This window comes from Manis javanica, chromosome 15 (genome assembly GCF_040802235.1).
Source record: "Manis javanica isolate MJ-LG chromosome 15, MJ_LKY, whole genome shotgun sequence".
Lineage (NCBI taxonomy): Eukaryota > Metazoa > Chordata > Mammalia > Pholidota > Manidae > Manis > Manis javanica.
Window position 1 is genome coordinate 40838489 of NC_133170.1, and position 15074 is coordinate 40853562.

The window sequence follows — 15074 nt, forward strand, 5'->3', positions numbered from 1 at the left end:
TCCTTCTCAGGGGAAGATGTAGCAGATGCCGAAGCTGTCTGGGTTAGTCTTGTCTGGATCATATTTTTTTGCCTTTTCATGTTGACAGGTGCTATTGACTGTCAGCTGGGAGGGCCAAACTTTTCACTTGCTATTGGCCTTTCTTTACTGGGACAACTGCGACCCCTAGTGGCTTGTGTTGGGTAATTGCGTGTAGACTGGGTCTTTGTGTCTTGCCTGGCCGATATGGAGAAAACTCCCTTTCTGAGGGGGCGGGGCCTGCCTTAGGCTGCTTCTCTGCTTTTGCAGCGCCCGAAGGGGTAATGGATGGGGGGTTGTTTGGCTGTTTACCTCTGTGAGGGGTCTCAGAGCTGTTGCCCAGGGGGTTAGTGCACCCGGTTTTCCCTGTAGTTTCCAGCCATTGGACTGTGACCTTTGTTGTTTCCGTCCAGCTGTTATGTACCTGTCCCTTTAAGACTGTCAAAAAGCACTCACTTTTCTTTGTCACAGGGGCATCAGCTTCGGAACCCGCTCAGAGATCTTGCTGCCGTATTGCCCTAGTTTCCAGCCCTCCACGCATGCACTGTGTCTGCGCTCTGGTGCGGGTGGCTGGGGCTGGGTGTTTAGCAGTCCTGGGCTCCCTCTCCCTCCTGCCGGGAGCTGGGGAGAGGTGTGCTCGGGTGCCGCCGGGCCGGGGTTTGTATCTTACCCCTTTCACCAAGCGCTGGGCTCTCGCATGAGTGGATGTAGTCTGGCTGTTGTCCTGTGTCTTCTGGTCTCTCTTTTAGGATTAGTTGTATTTGTTGTATTTTCAAAAATATATATGTTTTTGGGAGGAGATTCCCACTGTCCTACTCACGCCGCCATGTTGGCTCCACCTCCTGCTCTTTTATTTTTTAAATTGAAGTATAGTTGATACACAATACCTACACTGGTTTCCAATATACAATACAGTGGCTCAACAGCTATACACAGGATTAAATCCTCACCCCAACTAGTGCAGTTACTATCTGTCAACCTAGGAAGATGTCACAAAACCATTGTCTGTATTCTCCACACTGCACTTCCATCCCCAGGACCAGCTTATACTATGATTGAGATTTTTGTGCCCCTTTATCCCCCTCACCTTCCCCCCCCCGCCACCCCAACCCCTTCCTTCCCCTGTGGTAACCACCAGTCACTTCTCTGTAACTGCTCTTTTAAATAAATAATTATATGCAGATGGTTTGTCTTGGGAAATTCCTAGCCTTTAAAAACTTAAAAGGTTATCAAAATGTTAAGCATAGTTTTTAAGGTAATTGCTTATCTTTTAAACATTTTACCTGGGAAAAAAAAGCCTCTTCTCCTAGAGAAGGAACTGTCTCTGACCGTCTAACTAAATGGTCTTTGAGGAGAAAAGTCCCCATCCTTTGCATTTCTAGGCCATCATGTCCAGGTTGCATTTTCATAGTTGGGCAAGCTGAGCAAGCTTTTGTAAACCAGAACAGCTCTCTCCTCCACCGTACTAATTATCATTGATGTTACTTTATTTAACAAAGGGTTTCCCCTTCACGTGACTAGACCAACTGTTGACACCACCCAGCCAGCAGCGGGGCCTCCAGCTGAGTTTCTCATCATGTTGCTGAATGGGCGGAGCCATGTGAGTGCTTCCCCTGCAATGCCTGGCATCAGGAGTGAGCATCTGCCCCAGAGGGCCTTGGCCAATGTTGTTTTTCTTATGGCAAAGCTAACTGACTTGGGTAAGGATGAAACATACCCTTGTACCCTCTTTCTCCAGGCTAATGGACCCCCAGGATGTCCCATTAGAGACAAACAAAAATGGCATCTGTGGATAAAGTGAAGGGTCCTGTGGCCAGGTTTCTCAGTTGGCCTGTCGGCTAGCTCACTACACACGTGTGGGCAATATGTTGTTATTGACTTTATACAAAGAGCCCTGCCCAGTGCTCTGGGCGACAAGGAGGCACAGCTGCAAGGCTGCAGGAGAGCAGAGCAGAGGCTGGAGTGGTGGCAGTGCTGAGGACAGAGGCCCAGAGGACAGCTGTGCGGGCAGAGAGGCCCAGAGGCAGAGAGGGGCTTGCTGCGTGCAGACTTGCTCTGAGTGGATGGGATTCTAGTGACTGACCTGCCACCATGGAAATAAAGTTGGGTATAAACCCTTCCACCCCAAGAATGTTCTACTGTCATTTCTTTGGTCACATTGAATCCATAGTGAACTTGCTTGGGGCTGAAATCCATTAGCAAGACAGCATCCTATTGCAAATCCAAGCTGAGAAGCAAGCATGGTTTCAGATAAATTTTAAGTTGCAATGGTAAAGGAAGCCAAGTATTGGAACTCTCTGAATAACACAAACACTACCAAGTCTGAGACATCTGAAAAGGAGAAAAAAAGGTGAGATGGAAATAATTCCCTAAATTACCTGGTTTGTTCAAATGCCTATTGCACTTTTGCTAATTTACCCCTTAATTTATAAAAACTCCTTTTCTCCCGACAATTTCTACCAGTTTTATATGTTAGTGAATGCCACTGGGAAATGAGGTGATTTTTCAGGCCCTAGAAAAGGTCATAATAAAGCCTAATACATCTGAATCCCTGCATGGGACACAAAACCCTCAAGAGCATTCATTCATCCCTGGGCATTTACTGAGTGCCAGACACAGTATCTGGAACTGGGGCTGCTGTGACAGGGGGAGTGCCTACAGGAGCCTCACAAGTGCACGCAGGCAGTTCTCCAGCAGTCCGCACAAAGCAAGCATGTGCAGATGACCGAGGACACCCCAAGCTCAGATGCTGCTTCTGTGGGTTTGGGGAGCGGGCTTTGGAATCTGCAGCTAAAGTAGGGCCATAGCTACTTGCCAAAAATGCTTGACGCTTCCCAAGGGTGGCGGTAAGGCTCCATAGGCATCATGAAGTCATGACACATGAATCATTTTGGTCAGGAGAGATAGTGGAGCAGAAGAACACAGGTAGGGGGCAGTGCACTTGGTGTGTGGGACATGGAGCAGTGGAGCACTACTGAAGGGCTGGGGAGGGACTGGCTGCGTGCGTGAGACAGCCAAGGGCCCGCAGGCTGTGCCGCAAGCTCCCGGGATTTATTCTAGGCAGGAGGAACTCTTGGGGAATTCTGAAGGGGAGTGACATTCACAGTGAGCCAGCTGCTCTAATGACATCTAAGTGACCATTAATGAAATGGACTTATTCCAAAATTTATAGTGAGCATGGTACTGCCACTTACTGAAGTAAGAACAAAAAAAACTACTATAGGAAGTGTCATCTTTCCACAGCCTCATTTCCCCAAATTCAGAAGCCGCATTCAAACCCACTGTAGCGTCACTTTTGTTATAATGCTTGTTTTGAAAACATGAACTTTCTCCAAGAAGACTGATGGATTAGGGAACAGTCGAACATATGTGAATTTCACATTGGCTCATGCACAATATTCATCATGGGAAACACTAGGTGAGTGCAGAAAACTGCATGCAGCTGAACCCAGACATGTAGGACTATATTAAATGCACACACGCACACACCTCATGCACTTGCCAGCTCCCTCAGTTCACAGTGTGTGTGATGGGTGACATTCTTCACCCAATCTACAGGATTCCAGATGCTTTTCACTACTCAGTAAAACAAAGGATGCAAACCTTTCCTGAGCAACTGTGATGTCCGTTCCCTAGCCAAGCTCCAGCTCTTGCTCAAGGTAAAGGGTCATATTTCTTGTAGTATTTATCTGTTTGTAATCATTGAATGTGCATAAAATCATGCTACCACTTTTATTAGGTACCTATCTTATTTGATGTGTCACTGATTATGTGTTGTGTGCCCCATTCCATTTTCCCCATGAGTTCTGTGGTTTTTAATGCATGATTTTGCACAGCATCGTGATTTCTGGGAACAGAACAGGGCTGACAGTCCTGAAGGTGACTGTGCATTTGAAGATGAAGACATTCATGACAAGCAAAGTGATCAATTTTTCCACCGCAGTAATTGTTTGCAGAAAAGCTCTAGTCTCGGGATCATGGTAACACTCAGCAGGGCTGAGCTCTGACTCTCGTAGGGAGGTGTGCTGGTGCACATGTTCCTTCTGCTGGTACTCCTCCCCAAGAAGGCCTTGCCCCCAGGAACCTCCTCTGGAGAACCTTACCCAATCCAGAGCCCCAGGAAGACATGGTCTGTAGCAGGGCAGAGAGGTGAAAGAAACTGGGTCCTTGAAGACAATGATGAGCTTCTAAATCGTCAGTTCTAAGCTTGATTACACATCTGAATAACCTGGGAAGCTTTTAGCAAATACCAAGGTCCAAGCCCTACCTTAGAGATTCTGTTTCAGTACTTCTGCTATTGGTATTATTTTAAGCTCTCCAAGTGATATTAATGTGCAGTCAGGAATGAGAAGTGGTTTGAACTTATTTGAGCTAATAACTTTATTATTTGAATCAGTATGAGTCAGAATTTCTGTTATATTCAGCTTAAGGCATCCTAAATAATACCTTCTTTGGAATGAAATGTAAGGTACAGCATTTAAAGAGTCTTTAAAGTAATTAGTCCATCTCAGAAATTTCAGTGTCAAGTCTTGGGAAAATAATTAGGCCTGTTCATTTGAGAAAAACATCTGGTGCCTACCCAACTTCAAACCTAATTCTGAAGACCTCCGTCAAGGGTGTCAAGAAAGGAGTTCAGTGATGATAGAGACTGAGAGAGGGTGATGACAGACAGGGAGAAAATACAAGGCTCATTTATCCCAGGCAGGAAATAGATTTTAATAGTTTCATAATTTTCAGCTGGATGATATTAAAGTCTGACTATTGTCTAGAGATTAATTTAAAATTTCTATAAATGTTAAGCATTATGGCACTTATGGTTACCTTGCTGGTTTAATCCATATTTTTCTTTGATTGTATTTTCAAAAGTATTGTTCTTGATATTTTATTGAATATGTATCTGTCTTGCCAATGGGTTTCAGCCCCAGGTAAGTCCACTATGGATTCAGTGAGACGGAGGAAAGACAATGGAACATTGCTGGGGTGAAAGGGTTTATTATGCGGCTTGTTCTCCTGGTGAGAGGTTGAGCACTAGAATCACATCAGAATCCAGCAGTCTGCAGGTCTGTAATCCTCCTCGTCTCTGCCTCCACCCAGAGTGCTCGGCAGAGCTCTTTATACGGTGACTCAATCAGTAACAGCTCATTGCCTACAGGTGTGGAAGCAGTAGCCTAGCAGCAGGTCAGTTACATCACCAAGTAGTTTAGGGTCAGGTGAGGGTCCTGGCCATAGAAAATCTATTTTCCTCACAGTATCTTTATGTATTGAAGAATGAATAAGAGATGCATGTGGGGTATACAAATATGTTTCAAACCCAAAGATTGCCTAGAACCTAGATGGTGAACATCCTAAAATAAAGCAAATGGGCTGCATTTTTCTATCTTTAGTCTAAATTGACTGAGGCACTATTCTGTATATAGGCTGTAGGGAAAACAGAAGTTCCCATGGCCAGGATCCTCACCTGACCCTAAATACTCAATGATGTTATTGGCCTGTTGCTGGCCTAATGCTTCCACACCTGTTGGCAATGAGCCATTACTGTTGGTGTTACTATATAAAGAGCCCTGCCTGAAGGCAGAGACAGAGATGGATTGTGACCTTGCCAGAGGCAGACATGATTCCAGCACTCAACCAGCCACTGTGACAACAAAGCTTGGTATAAACCTTTCACCCCCAATGTTCCATTGTTGTTATTTGGTCTCATCGAATCCAGAGTGAACTTGCCCAGGGGCAATCCCCCTCAGGCCAGCCAGAGGCCTTCTTCAGTTTTTGGACTGCATGATTGTGGGTATATATGTGTATGTGGGGCAGAGAAAGATAAAATAATTTGCCAGTTCTTTATATTCCTTATTAATGGAACCCTTGAGATATCTGAGGGGACACATGGAAGAATTCAGGTAAGTGTTGTAAACGTTCACGATTTTATTTATAATTCTGTCTCAACTTTGGGATGGTCTCCAAAAGTAAAAATGTATAGTGATCAAGAATTCAGAGTGGTCACTTGAGAATGATCCTCGATGCCAGTCTGAAAGGCCCTTTCTGTTGCAAGGACAATGCCTGGTTGGAATGGGTTTATTTAATAAGATCAGATCATCTTTAAGAGTTCATCAAAGAGGCAAAATAAGAAAGATAAGAAACTTAAAGCAAAACAATAAGAACATAAAAGGTGGGAAAACACATTTGAGAAATAAGACCATGACAGCTGAGAACCCAGGCAGGGGTTTATGCATAAATGGTGGGGTGGGGCTAAGTGTCCCCTTTTATAACCTCTTTTCCAGTTGAAACATTGTCTTTATTCTTTTCTCTCTTGTTCTCAAATATAGCCCATAACTTTTTAAGATTTAATATAAAGGTACTTTGTTCATGGCTTATTACAATCATCATAAACTTGGAGTTACTGCTCTTAAAGTTTATCTACAAACTAAAGTAACTTTGGAAAATGATGTTTTGGCTGGATATGATAAGGCTATAGACAGAACTGTACTAGGTAGGTAATAATTCTGAGGGAAAAGAGAGAGAGCTTTGCTATCATCTCAAATAAAAAGGAGGTGTGGAAATTTGATTATATTCTCCTTCCTCTGGTGATCCCATCATTAAGGCTTTTTAATCCTTCAGTCACACTGTAAAGACTGGGAAGGGCATGGGTTGTCTATTCACATTTTAAGAAGTTGCTTGTGATGAACTTCATAAGCAAATACCCAAACCAAGGTCAAGTTATGCAAACCAAGTTTACTAGTCTAATCAAATACAGTTTACAATGAAGTCAATCAGATGCATTTGTAATCACTCACATTCTTCTTAAGAGGTGTATTAAAGCAAGAATGGTGACTCTGAGTAAAGATTACTCTTGGTATTATTCTTATGGTCAAGTGAATTTTGTTTTTGTCCTTTCTTAACTTATTACTTCTCCATGTTATTGATAACATGTTTTCCTGTTACCATCCATGTTTTTAAAAAGATTTTATTATCAATGCCACCAAATAGAAAGGCTCTGAATTTTTCCAACAATTGCAGTTTCCTCCTGGGGCCTTTACCAAAGCTTTTAATGAGGAAAAGTCACCTCCTCTGGGTGCAGGACTTGGGGAATGGATGTTATCTTTGTACACAGAAAACAATGCCCTTTACCCAGGCAAACACAGCCCCCAGACTGGGGCATGCTGCTTAGGAGCAGAGCTCAGCTGGTGTGTAGCACCCACTTGCCCCTTCCGTGGGGCTCCTGTGAGCAGTGCACAAATTGCATGGCCCTGAAACCTGCCGCATCCTCCCATCCTTTAGGAGTGAGGTTCTTGGTGCTTGCCACCTACAATGCTTCCATGTGTATGAACTCCTGACACGGGAGCATTGTGGAGCAGAAAACTGGGAGGAAAAATAGCAGGGTTCAGGGAAAAAGAGGAAGCTGTGGTAGTGGCGCCCACACTCCTGACTGGCCTCCGGGCACAGCGGCGCTCACACGGGGGACAGCCAAAGAGGTGGCCCTCAGTCCTGAGCTTCCAAGGCAGGGCAGAGGCCGCCTGTCTCACACAGACCTCCCCCTCTGCTCAGCAGGCCTCAAATTCCTAGGACAGGAGCAAAGCCATTCTTTCTGGAGTTAAAGACCACTGGATTAATAGTTTCCTGGAAAAGTTCACACAGGCATATAAGGAATAAGTGATGAGATATTGGAGGCAGAAGATTTAAAAGTGGGAAGATTCTGTGCAGGAAATGGTGGTGGTGCCCCTGGGTGGGATGGAGGGAGGACAACCTCCCGCCTCCAGAGTCCGGCCTGGCCTTGGCTGACCTCCACCTCACCGGGCAGTTCCTTCCCTGAATGCACATGTACCCTTTAGGGCACAAACTACTGTCCCTGGCTTTGAAAGACTAAATAAATGAAGAACATTCAGTGGAAGGAAGAAAATGCTATTAATGACAGATTTAATTTAGCGTAACTCAAACCCACAGGGATTTCTGGCCAGGGATTCTATTTCTAACTGCTTCACTTGAGCTCCCCCCAAACCACTGGGCCGTATTCAGCACGGTGCTCTCTGGCATCCTTGGATTTTATGGAGATGATGGGGATGAAGACAAGTGATGGAGGAAGAAGGCACTGCATGAGGAGCACGTATGTCTCATTTGTCCCCAAAGGGCACCGTCAGTCCTAAAAAGGGCACTACAGTCAAGGTTCGGCACTCCACTTCCTGTGGTTCCGCTTTCACAGGTCCCTCAGATTTTCTGGTTAAAAATAAATTACTGAAGCAGAAAGATGGTAAAAGTGGGTTATAAAACCTGTTCACCAAAGTTAAAATAAAACTGTTGTCCTATGAACTGCCAACAACAGAGCTCTTTATGATGCTCTGTTTGATGTGCACATTTCTTTGAAGGGAATTACGTGCTCTGGGTAAGGCGAAAGGATGGAGAGAGGAGGGACACTCCCAGGAAGCTCCGTGGTCCCCCTTCCCGCCCTGGAGCTGAGGCTCTGGCAGGAAATAAGGTCATGACTGGAAATAAGGTCATGGGACTCTGAGTGACTCAGTGTCATGCTTTGAATATCTGAGTTCATTTTGGCCTTAGATTAACTTTCCTAGTATGAGGCTGGCTTACAAGAACCTAGAAAAACTGTGACGTCTACATTCATTTTTTTATCTGTTCATTTCCATAAATAGTATTAAATGTGAATGTATTTTGAATGGGACTGTATTTTAATCCAGTTATCATTACTATCATTGATTAAACAATGAGAGATTACAAACATCGACTTATTAATTAAAAAAAAATTCTACAATTAGGTACATCCTAAATGCCAGCTTCAGGAAGCCCATAAAGAAACCTGTTATAATTAATACTCTCCACATAATGATTGTTGTTAAGAAGTACACACATTGACTGAAGAGAAAATCTGGTAACTATGAAAATTCTGGCCTACTTGGAATGCTGCTGCTCAGTTTCTCTCAACCACCAATCTAGCTCAAGCTGCCTAAAAATCCACCACTAAAATATCACTGATACAACAGACCTGGCTCTTCTGAAATCCAGATGCTTTAGGGAAGGACTAGATAAAACTTTTGGCAATCAGTACTTTAGGGATAATTTGCCTATCAAACTGTCCCATCACATCCCTCCATTCTTCACACACTGCCATGGATGTCCCTAAATCTTTCCCAGTACCAAGGGTTGGTTTAGGAGTGGGCATGGGATTTAATTCTGACCAACCAATGAGATGCAAAGGAAAGCCCACTAGGGAACTTCCAGACAGACTTCTCCAGAAGCTGCTGGAGGCGTGGGGATAACGGGATACACACCTGGCTCAGTGGTGGCCCTCGAGGACAGGATGGCAGGGAGTTGAGGCCAAAGCTGGTGCTCGGAGGCCAGCAGAATGAAAAGGTAGTGATGCCAACGAACAGCTGAATCACTCAACTCCAGATCTGCCTGTCTCAGGACTCTTGTTATTTGAAATAACAAGCAACACAAATTTCCTCATTTGAGAAACTATTTTCTTTTATTCTTACCAAAGCAACTTGATATAATGCCAACTAATTTACATTCTGCCGGAGGGTGTGAGGGAGAGGGAAACACCTCAGCAGATACTGCTGACTGACTATTCAGTATCTGCCACTCTGTTCTGGGAAGTTGTCGGATTTTTCAGAAGGGAAAATGGTTTCATGTGGATGTGTTTAATGGAAGAAGAAAAAATACGTTTGTAGTTTAAACCTCTCTCTCATATGCAGCTTTTCTAGATCAACAGAGGCCAAGGTGGTCCACCTTCTGAATCCACATTATTTATTATCTTTACTACTTACATATCATTAAACCATATAATGCCTCACATTGCTGGTGAGTTCAATTTTTGTTTCATTATTACTTAACTTTTGATGTGTGTCCTCCTGCTCCAATTTCACTGCCAGCACCCTCATTGGGATTGCTCTCTTATCCTTCTTACACAGCTGTGTCTTAAATTCTTGTTTCTAGAATACGACCTGAAGTAGATTAGGTAACATTCATGTTGTCTAGAATAGACAGAAGTAAATATGAACCTGCTTTCAAATTTGTTTTCATTCACTTGACAATTTTGATTTTGTTGTGATGAAGAAGAGCTCAATGAATACTGCAAAATAAATTCTATTAGTACGACCATGGCATATTTTCAAATACCAAAGGGCAATGATGACTTGCGTGCAGGGGTCACAGCGGTACAGGATGAATACCTCTAGTGGTGCTGTGAACCTACAGGTGGCAGGTACCTCATTACACATCTTGTTTTATGGAGATATTTCCAGCTCAGACAATTCTGATTTCCTGTCATTTAGAGAGGATTCTGAACCATGGATAAGTTAGATTTTTAGAGACTGTACGCAGTTTTCACAAAGCTCAGCAAAACTTCTTGCAGTTCTTCATGAACTTAGAAAAAAGCTTTTAATTGGCTGACATGCTTAAATATTTAATAACTCATTCACACACACACAAATCAGCTTTTAGAGCTTTCCTCATAGTCAGTACTTTTCCTATTCATTAACCTTAGCAAAGACACTCTTGGAAGAGGATTTGGCAACAATTGCCGAATGTGACTGTAACAGTGCTAAACCAAGGAAAAAATTGTTTAACAGTCAGACGAGTGACGGACTAAAACAGATTTCAAGAAAACTAAGTACTGGATGTAATTTACATTATTATGCAAAATAAAGCACAAAGATGTATCAAAATTTTCTATTTTCTCTTCAAGACTAGGACATCAGAACTTGATTTAAAACCTGGGTTGGAACTGGGTGAGTCCTAAGGGCTCTTTTGGGAAATAAAGCAGAAGGGAAAGTGTCTTTGTGAATAAATACTGATCCTCAAAACAATACAACCACTGATAATGAAGAAGGGTCAGTTTTCAAAACTTTGTACCAAGTTTGCTTACATTTCAGAAAAGAAGTATAATGATGTATTTCATACACATGTAGCACAAAGCTTAATTTGTTACCTCTTTACAGACTTAGCTGAATTTTGCATTCTTATTATATGGTCAAGTCAGGGTCATTAACAAGGATAAATGTGATACAGCCTCATCTAAAGAAGACAGCCTGTGGATTACAGGAAGGCTTAATATGATACATAAAAAGGCAATACTGAGAGAGTGAGTAATATGACAGCATATGATGCTTGTCCAAAACATGTCACACTTATATTGATTCTGAAACCATTATAAGCAGATTTCACCACAATTAGGGTGATAGCTACTACTAGATTATCTTTGTTTTAATGTCTGTTTTCAACTGGTGTTTTAGCCTTTGTTAACTGACAGCAACAATTTCTTGTCTCTAGGCCATCTTAAAAGATCAAGTAAATCTTGTAATTGGGTAGTTAAGGTATGGGGGACCCAGAGCAAGAAGTGTCTTTGCTTCAATTTCTGGTCACTTGCTTGTATGAGCAACTGATGCTGATGTTAATGAAAAACTATCTTGAACTTTTTTGAGGACACGGGATATCCCTGCCGCACCAAACCGGGCTGGAAATGAAAGCAAACTGGGCTCAGGGACGGCCCGGCCACAGGCTCTGGTGCTACTGGGACGGCTCTGGCAGAGCATGAGGCTCCTGTGGGAGAAAGATTCCCAGCTGAAAGGTCCGAACATTTACCAGCTATGCCCTTTAAGGCTGTGATGAGCAATTCTCTCAGCTGGTACCAATAAAGGTTTGGTTCTCATTCACACTTAACAGCTCTCAGGGGTTGGCAGGTGTGCTCTGCTCACCGTCCAGAGGGCAGCAGGGAGCTGCGGGAGGCCTGGCAGGGCCAATCCATCTGTGTGCCTTCCACTCCCAGCTCACTGGACACAACTAGTTGGTGGCTAAGACAGACAGCAGGGGGCGAGGAGGGGCAGTCCTATCAAGTGCCTTCAATGGGGGAGAGGTGGAACTATTTGGCAAAGGGAACTGAAGGCAACACATTATTTAATAAAATAGTAAGATAACCTAATACTTGGAAAACCATGGAGTTGCTCTTGAAAATTTCTGCCTTAGTTCCCACAAATTAGGAAATGTATTAAATTTTGAATTACAATTTGACAGTCTGTTTCTCAGTTCGCAGAAGGTCTAGTCAGAGTTGGAATGACTCTATTTTTGATCAAGTTCTCAGTTTCAAGTTACAGTTATTACCATAAGAAAAGTAATTAATTGGTGTTGTAGACTAATCCATATGCCACCAAAATATGACAGAATGCAAATGAAATGTGTCTCCATATGTCTTTCTTATTTGTTATTCTTTATTCTGGTTCTTTATAGATAGACATGCTCTTTGTATATGCAGACATTCCTCTTCTAATTTATTATGCCAATACATTCTATTTTTGTTAGGATTTTTAGTTATTATTTTTAATCTAAGTTATATATGTAACCCTTTGAAGAGTCAGATTGTTCTATAAGGCTTGTTAGGAAAAACAGCTCACACAGCCCCACCCTTTACTTCCTGCTCTCCAGAAGCCACCACTTTCAATTCTTTTACCCATTTTTTTCATCTTTGTATCTCTAGCTTATTTTGCCACTTCCTGATTTTTCTAGAGAGTATCATACATTGACTTTCCACTATGGAAGATAAAAATTTAGCTCTACTGACCACCAGCAGCACTGTTCCTTCCCCATGCAAACACATGGTTCCCATACCTCCTCTGAGATAGAATTTAATCCTGATTTTGATTAGATTGATAGTCCATAGGCTCCTATTATATTGTGTATGGGGGTATGTTCCAAGGCCTGCAGCAGATGGCTCTATGGATAGTACCAAACCCTATATATACTACATTTTTTCCCTGTATGTACATATCTGTGATGAAGTTTAATTTACAAATGAGGCATAGTAAGAGATTGCCAACAATAACTAATAATAAAATAGAACAATTACAATTGACTGTTGAATGCAGGTGTGAACTGTGTAAGTCTATTTACATGTGCATTTTTCTCAATAAATATATTGGAAAATTTTTTGGAGTTGTGCAGCAATTTGGAAAAACATTTTTTTCTCCAGCTTTCTTTATTGTAAAATACAGTATATAATATATATATATAACATACATAATATGTGTTAATCAACTGCTTATGTTATCAGCAAGACTTCTAGGCTATTTGTAGTGAGGGTCATGGAGAGTCAAAGCTATACATGGATTTCTGACTGCACGGTGGGGGGTGGTCAGTGCCCCTAATCCCTGTGTTGTTCGAGGGTCAACTATGTAACAATATACTGTAATAAAAGTTGTGTGAACGTGCTGTCTCTCAACGTATCTTATCATACTGCACCCACCCTTCTCCTGGTGATGATACAGGATGATAAAATGCCTCCGTGATGAGAGGAAGTGAGGGGAATGATACAGGCATTGTGACCTAGTGTTAAGCTACCACCGACCTTCCGACCATAGTCAGAAAGATGGTCATCTGCTTCTGGACTGTGGCTGACTGACGGTAACTGAAACTGAGGAAAGCCAATCTGTGGATAAGGGGGGGTCTACTGTAATGTCTATGGAAATTACAGTCACAACTCAGTTACAAGGTTTATCAAACCCTTCTTATTTATCCTGACACTCTTTGATTTTCTTTGGAGTTACTGTCTCTTAGCTTTTACAAAGTTATCACTAATTCAAACCCAAACTCAACCTAGTTGAATATCTCAATGCATTCAAATATATTAGTCTAATAATTCCATCTTTTTGGAGAAAACTTTCTGGAACCTTCTAATCTGCCCCCACCGGGGCTGCTGCTCTCTGGACCCGCTACACAGCTGGGTGATGCATGGCCTTGTGCCCTCTCTACACCATCACTCAGGAAAATCTTCTTGTCTTCCTCTGAACACTCCATTTCCTTGTTCTCGTGTGTTCCTCACCTGCAGTGTACGCCCTTTTGTACAGCGCATCCTTCAGTGGACGTGAGGGTGGGTGCAACGGAATGAATTTTTGAATCTTCAATGTCTGAAGAAAGTGGTTTTACTCTATCCTCACACTTAATTAGTTGGGCTCAGTTAAATCTAGGCTGGAGGTAATTTTCTCTCAGAACTTTGAAGTCCTTCCCCCATTGTCTTGCTTCTGTTGTGGTTGAAATTTCTAATTTCTGGTCTGATTCTGTAATTTCTAATTCCCAATCCTTTGTTGGAAAATCCTTCTTTCCCCCCAACTCTACAAGGCTGCAGGATCTCCCTCTGTTTGCAGAGTTCTGTGCTTCCTCAGTGATGGATCTGGGAGTGGGTTTGTTTCAACTTGTGTGGGACTCTCTATGGACTTTTTCAATCTGAAAACTCAACATCTTTCATGTGGAAACATTTATTGAATTGTATTCTGATTATTTCCTTCCTTTCATTTTCTCTGCTCTCTCTGGAACTCCTATTTTTTAGATCTTTGAACCTCCTGGGTTGGTTCTCTAGTTTTCTGGTATTTTTCTCTCTTTCATTCTATTTTCTGGGGAAATTTCCTCAGTTTTATCTTCCAATTCATCTGAGGTTTTCATTTCAGATGTCGAACTTGAACTTCAAACCGCTTTTGTTGTTCTCTGAACGTTTTTCTGAGGCTTTTTTCTTCTACAGATGGTTTCTTCCCTGTTGCTTTTCTCTTTGTTTCTGTGTCTTTCACCATTAGATGCCCTCGTCAGGTATGTGGTGATCTCTGTGCATATGAACAGTGTGAACCAAAAGCTACGAGGCAGTCCTGGTTTGGACGGGGCTGTGCTGGGCTTCTGGTGCAGTGAGCTGGCTTTTCCTGGGGAAGCCCTGAGGTCAGCATATTTGTGAGGGTTTTTATTTGTGACTTTTGCCTAGAGAAAATCTTCTAATCTCTTGTCTGAAGGGACAGACATACTGGCATTCTGGGAAGCAGGTGGGGTGAAGCCTGGGATCTTAGGTTCAGTGTTTACATGTTCACCATCCCTTTTCCAATAGGGTCATACTATACTCTACTGTGCCTGGTCTGTCTTAGTGCAGGGACATCATTTTACACGTACTTCCATGGGATCAGACCTCCCGTCTTCCACCACAGCTGGGCAGGGGCTCTAAGTGCTGCATAGAGAGACTCTGACCGACCCTCACACCCTCAGCTCCACCTCCCCCCATTCCCAGGTCTTCAGCATCCAAAGGA

The 15074-nt window shown here is 42.8% G+C and overlaps 1 protein-coding gene across 7 annotated transcripts in view; it reads right to left on the minus strand.

Moving 5' to 3' along the window:
* TBC1D5 (TBC1 domain family member 5) overlaps nucleotides 1–15074 on the minus strand; it is a 642656-nt gene that overhangs the window by 45938 nt on the left and 581644 nt on the right. The gene's annotated exons all lie outside the window — the stretch shown is intronic.